The following is a 7,058-nucleotide window of genomic DNA, read 5'->3' as shown; positions in this document are numbered from 1 at the left end:
AACATGGATGGACTTTGAAGGCATTATGCTAAGTGAAATAAGTCAGACAGAGAAAGACAGATACTGTATCATCTCACATATATGTGGAATCTAAAAAACAAAACAAAACAAATTCATACATATGAAGAACAGACTTGTGGTTGCCAGAATTAGGGGTGAGGTGGTTGGGGAGTGGGAGTGGGTGAGATGGGTGAAGGTGGTCAAAAGGCACAAACTTCCAGTTATGAAATAAATGTCATGGGGATATAATGTAGAGCATTGTAACTGTAGCTAATAATATTGTATAGTATATTTGAAAGTTGCTAAGAGAATAAGTCTTTAAAGTTCTTATCACAAGAGAATGGTGATGGATACTAACTAGACTTACTGCGGTGATTGTTTTGCTCTATATACAAATATCAAATCATTATATTGTACACCTGAAACTAATGTTAAATGTCAGTTCTATTTCAATTACAAAAAAGAAAAAATGAAGAAGGAAAATTTCAGAATTTTCTCAAATATATCAGCCATGCATATGTTCATATTAATATCAGTTAATTTTTAATATAAAACACCAAAAAAATCCCTGCTATGACCATTCTTGTAAAAAAAGACTTTCTGTGCACAAATGTTTTTATCTCTTTTAAGCAAATTCCTATGGGTGAATATCCCAGGCATAAAGATGACATGGCAAAAGGAGCTGGTGTGCGTGCATGTGCGCGTCCGCACGCAGGCATTATGGAGCGAGGTTAGAGGGAGTCTGCTCCCCTACCCACGTACAGGGAAGAGGTCTTCTCAGCCCACATGCTTGTCACAGATTCCCATCCTAGAGTCTAGATTCACATATGAAGGTTATCAGAACACTGCAAAATGGCTTTCGTCTTACACCAAACATGGACCTCAAGTGGCAGTGATCTGTGGTTCTGGGTTAGGAGGTCTGACTGACAGATTAACTCAGGCCCAGATCTTTGACTACAACCAAATACCAAACTCTCAAAAGTACAGTGCCAGGTCATGCTGGTTGACTGGTGTTTGGGATTTTGAATGGCAGAGCCTGTGTGATGATGCAGGGCAGGTTCCACATGTATGAAGTCTACCTGCTCTGGAAGGTGACATTCCCAGTGAGGGTTTTCCGGCTTCTGGGTGTGGACACCCTAGTGGTCATCAGTGCATCTGGAGAGCTCAACTCCAAGTCTGAGGTTGGAGATATCAGGCTGATCCTTGATCACATCAACCTATCTTGTTTCTGCAGTGAGAACCCTCTCAGAGGGCCCAGTGGTGAGAGGTTTGGAGTTAGTTTCCCTGCCATGTCTGACACTTATGACCAGGATATGAAGCAGAAGGCTCATAGTACCTGGAAACAAATGGGGGAACAGAGAGTTACAGGAAGGCACCTACGTGATGGTAGCGGGCCCCAGTTTTGAGACTGTGGCAGAGTGTCATCTGTTGCAGAAGCTGGGCGTGGATGCTGTTGGCATGAGCACAGTACCAGATGTTATAGTTTCAAGGCACTGTGGACTTTGAGTCTTTGGCCTCTCCCTCATCAATAACAAGGTCATCTTGGATTATGAAAGCTAGGAGGAGGCCAATCATGAGAAAGTACTAGAGGCTGGGAAGCAAGCTCCTCAGAAATTGGAACAGTTTGTCTTCATTCTTCTGGCTAGCATTCCACTGCCTTATGATGCCAGTTAACCAGCCCTGGAGTGGTCTGGCCTCTCCCTTATGGGATCCGAGGAGCTGCTACCTACTTTGGCCTCTTGCTGGAATCACTTGCCTCTGCCCTTAGGTAGTGGCAGAAAGGAGTGTTGCCTTCCCTACTTGTCCCACCAGACCCTCTGGTGCTGAGTCCTCTTCTGCTCAGTTGTCATCTCAAAATGATTTCCACCCCCATTCCTCTTCAAGAACCAGAGCCCAAGCCCTACCATACATCCAAGGATATGCCCAGGGTTTGACTTGGGGCCGTCGAATTCAGCACAGTAGCTACTGCTAGCTTCCTGAGATGATCCTCTCACATTTCTGGGGGCTCAGTTCTGCCTCCTCAAAGCACTGGAGACCACACAAGGAACAGCCTATTCATTTTGGACTTTTATAATATCATATTTTGAGAATAAAGAGAAAGATGAAAATAAAAAGAAGTAAAGTTAACTTCATTAGAAATTTCCAATCACTTCCGAAAAATTATTTCCATTTTACACTTCCACCAGCAATGTGTGAGATTTCTAGTAGCTCCATATTTTTGCTAACATTGGACTGCCCGTGTTTTTACTGTAGTCATTGTACTGGGTATGTAGTCATACGTATTGTGGTTTTAATTGGCATTTCCAGGATGATGGAAAATTTCAGCATCTTTTCATACACTTAGCATTGGCCATTTATATATCTTCTTTTGTGAAATATCTGTTTAAAATTTTGCCCATTTAAAGGATGTTTTTAATTTTTTTTTTTTTAGATATAGAAGATTTTTAAACTAAGTATATTCTGGTTACAATTCCTTTGTCAGATATACACATTTGAAATGTTTTCTACCTGTGTTTCATTGCCTATTCAGTTCTTAACAGTGTTTTTAGCAAATTGATTGCAATATAATTGTGACACAATAAACTACACATGTTTAAAGTGTACACTTTGATAAGTTTTGACATATATATTCACCCATAAAACGATCACTACAGTACAAATAATATACTTATTACTCCAAAAGTTTCTTTGTCTTCCCTTGGAATCCATCCATCCTGGCCATACCGAGACAACCCCATTCTTCAGGAAAACAATGACCTAGTTTCTGTCATTGTAGATTAGTTTGATTTTCCTAGAATATTATATAAGTAGAATCATAAAGTCTGAAAGTTTTTTGTCTGTTTTATTTCACTCAGGTTAATTATTTTAGGATTCATCTACATTGTTGTGTGTATCAGTAGTGCATTCTATTTTATTTCTAAGTAGTATTCCATTATATGGATATACCATATTTTGTGTACTGTTCACTTGTAATGAACACTTGGGTTGTTTTCAGTTTGAGCTATTACAAATGAAACTGCTGTGTACATTCAGAATAGTCGGACTTCCCTGGTGGCGCAGTGGTTGAGAGTCCGCCTGCCGATGCAGGGGACACGGGTTTGTGCCCCGGTCCGGGAAGATCCCACATGCCGCGGAGCGGCTGGGCCCGTGAGCCATGGCTGCTGGGCCTGCGCGTCCGGAGCCTGTGCTCCACAACGGGAGAGGCTGCAACAGTGAGAGGCCTGCGTACCGCAAAAAAAAAAAAATAATAATAATAATAAAAAAATAATAATAAGAGAAGTTAAAAGTACTATGAAAGCATAATTCATAAAAGGTAGATAAATTAACACAAATAAAGGCACTTTTATTTAAGAAGCAATTTTGATATATTAATGGCTATATCAAATTGCAAATGGGGCTTAATGACATTCTAGATGATGGAATGATCATGTGACTTTGGAGTCTCCCTGTGCTATGCAGCTGCTTCCCACTAGCTAGCTATTTTACATTTGGTACTGTATATATGTCAATGCCACTCTCTCACTTCATTCCAGCTTACCCTTCCCCCTCCCCGTGTCCTCAAGTCCATTCTCTACGTCTGTGTCTTTATTCCTTTCTTGCCCCTAGGTTTTTCAGAACATTTTTTTTTTCAGATTCCATATTTATGTGTTAGCATACAGTATGTGTTTTACTCTTTCTGACTTACTTCACTCTGTATGACAGACTCTAGGGCCACCCCCCTCACTACAAATAACTCAATTTCGTTTCTTCTTATGGCTGAGTAATATTCCATTGTATATATGTGCCACATCTTCTTTATCCATTCATCTGATGATGGACACTTAGGTTGTTTCCATGTCCTGGCTATTGTAAATAGAGCTGTAATGAACATTGTGGTACATGACTCTTTTAGAATTATGGTTTTCTCAGGGTATATGCCCAGTAGTAGGATTGCTGGGATGGTAGTTCTATTTCTATTTTTTAAGGAACCTCCATACTGTTCTCCATAGTGGCTGTATCAATTTATATTCCCAGCAACAGTGCAAGAGGGTTCCCTTTTCTCCACACCCTCTCCAGCATTTATTGTTTGTAGATTTTTTGATGATGGCCATTCTGACTGGTGTGAGATGATACCTCATTATAGTTTTCATATGCCTTTCTCTAATGATTAGTGATGTGTTTCCATACAAATTGTGAAATTTTTGTTCTAGTTCTGTGAAAAATGCCATTGGTAGTTTGATAGGGAGTGCATTGAAACTGTGGATTGCTTTGGGTAGTATAGTAATTTTCACAATGTTGATTCTTCCAATCCAAGAACATGGTATATCTCTCCATCTGTTTGTACCATTTTTAATTTCTTCCATCAGTGTCTTATAGTTTTCTGCATACAGGTCTTTTGTCTCCATAGGTAGGTTTATTCCTAGCTACTTTATTCTTTTTGTTGCAGTGGTAAATGGGAGTGTCTCCTTAATTTCTCTTTCAGATTTTTCATCATTAGTGTATAGGAATGCAAGAGATTTCTGTGCATTAATTTTGTATCCTGCTACTTTACCAGATTCATTGATCAGCTCTAGTAGTTTTCTGGTAGCATCTTTAGGATCCTCTATGAATAGTATCATGTCATCTGCAAACAGTGACAGCTTTACTTCTTCTTTTGCAATTTGGATTCCTTTTATTTCTTTTTCTTCTCTGATTGCTGTGGCTAAAACTTCCAAAACTATGTTGAATAATAGTGGTGAGAGTGGGCAGCCTTGTGTTGTTCCTGATCTTAGTGGAAATGGTTTCAGTTTTTCACCATTGAGAATGATGTTGGCAGTGGGTTTGTCATATATGGCCTTTATTATGTTGAGGTAAGTTCCCTCTAAGCCTACTTTCTGGAGAGTTTTTATCACAAATTGGTGTTGAATTTTGTCAAAAGCTTTTTCTGCATCTATTGAGGTTATCATATGGTCTTTCTCCTTCAATTTGTTAATATGCTCTATCACATTGATTGACTTGCATATATTGAAGAATCCTTGCATTCCTGGGATAAACCCCACTTGATCATGGTGTATGGTCCTTTTAATGTGCTGTTGGATTCTGTTTGCTAGTATTTTGTTGAGGATTTTGCATCTATGTTCATCAGTGATATTGGTCTGTAGGTTTCTTTTTTTGTGACATCTTTGTCTGGTTTTGGTATCAGGGTGTTGGTGGCCTCATAAAATGAGTTTGTGAGTGTTCCTCCCTCTGCTATATTTTGGAAGAGTTTGAGAAGGATAGTTGTTAGCTCTTCTCTAAATTTTTGATAGAATTTGCCTGTGAAACCATCTGGTCCTGGGCTTTTGTTTGTTGGAAGATTTTTAATCACAGTTTCAATTTCAGTGCTTGTGATTTGTCTTTTTATATTTTCTATTTCTTCCTGGTTCAGTCTTGGAAGGTTGTGCTTTTCTAAGAATTTGTCTGTTTCTTCCAGGTTGTCCATTTTATTGGCATAGAGTTGCTTGTAGTAATCTCTTATGATCCTTTGTATTTCTGCAGTGTCAGTTGTTACTTCTCCATTTTCATTTCTAATTCTATTGATTTGAGTCTTCTCCCTTTTTTTCTTGATGAGTCTGGCTAATGGTTTATCAATTTTGTTTATTTTCTCAAAGAAGCAGCTTTTAGTTTTATTGATCTTTGCTATTGTTTCCTTCATTTCTTTATCACTTATTTCTGATCTGATATTTATGATTTCTTTCCTTCTGTTAATTTCTGGATTTTTTTTGTTCTTCTTTTCTAATTGCTTTAGGTGGAAGGTTAGGTTGTTTAATTGAGATGTTTCTTATTTCTTGAGGTAGGATTGTATTGCTATAAACTTCCCTCTTAAAACTGCTTTTGCTGCATCCCATAGGTTTTGGGCCACTGTGATTTCATTGTCATTTGCTTCTAGGTATTTTTTGACTGCCTTTTTGATTCCTTCAGTGATCTCTTGGTTATTTAGTAGCATATTGTTTAGCCTCCATGTGTTTGTATTTTTTACAGTTTTTTCCTGTAATTGATATATTGTCTCATAGCGTTGTGGTCAAAAAAGACCCCTGATAGGATTTCAGTTTTCTTAAAATTACCAAGGCTTGATTTGTGACCCAAGATATGATCTATCCTGGATAATGTTCCATGAGCACTTGAGAAGAAAGTGTATTCTGTTGTTTTTGGATGGAATGTCTTATAAATATCAATTAAGTCCATCTTGTTTAATGTATCATTTAAAGCTTGTGTTTCCTTATTTATTTTCATTTTGGATGATCTGTCCATTGGCGAAAGTGGGGTGTTAAAATCCCCTACTATGATTGTGTTACTGTTGTTTTCCCCTTTTATGGCTTTTATTTGCCTTATGCATTGGGGTGCTTCTATGTTGGGCACATAAATATTTATAATTGTTATATCTTCTTCTGGGCTTGATCCCTTGATCATTATGTAGTGTCCTTCCTTGTCTCTTGTATCATTCCTTATTTTAAAGTCTATTTAATCTGGTATGAGTATTGCTACTCAAGCTTTCTTTTGATTTCCATTTGTATGGAATATCTTTTTCCATCCCCTCACTTTCAGTCTGTATGTGTCCCTAGGTCTGAAGTGGGTCTCTTGTAGCCAGCATATATACGGGTCTTGTATTTGTATCCATTCAAATCCATTCTTGTATTTTAATCCATTCCTATTACTATTTTCTTAAATGTTTTGGGTTTGTTATTGCATGTCTTTTCCTTCTCTTGTGTTTCCTGCCTAGAGAAATTCCTTTAGCATTTGTTGTAAAGCTAGTTTGCTGGTGCTGAATTCTCTTAGCTTTTACTTGTCTGTTGGTTTTAATTTCCCCATTGAATCTGAATGAGATCCTTGCTGGACAGAGTTATGTTTGGTGTACGTTTTCCCCTTTCATCACTTTAAATGTGTCCTGCCACTCCCTACTGGCTTGCAAAGTTTCTGCTGAAAGATCAGCTGTTAACCTTATGGGGATTCCCTTGTATGTTATTTGTTGCTTTTCCCTTGCTGCTTTTAATATTTTTTCTTTGCATTTAATTTTCGATACTTTGATTAATATGTGTCTTGTGTGTTTCTCCTTGGATTTA

The 7,058-nt window shown here is 38.0% G+C and overlaps 1 pseudogene; it reads left to right on the top strand.

Moving 5' to 3' along the window:
• Positions 1-664: 664 nt before the first annotated feature.
• LOC132430518 (purine nucleoside phosphorylase pseudogene) lies at positions 665-1,674 on the top strand (annotated as a pseudogene).
• Positions 1,675-7,058: the final 5,384 nt, after the last annotated feature.

The sequence above is a fragment of the Delphinus delphis genome, chromosome 9 (assembly GCF_949987515.2).
Source record: "Delphinus delphis chromosome 9, mDelDel1.2, whole genome shotgun sequence".
NCBI classification, from domain to species: Eukaryota; Metazoa; Chordata; class Mammalia; order Artiodactyla; family Delphinidae; genus Delphinus; species Delphinus delphis.
The sequence above is the reverse complement of the archived record's forward strand: the minus strand, read 5'-3'. Positions and strand labels throughout refer to the sequence as shown.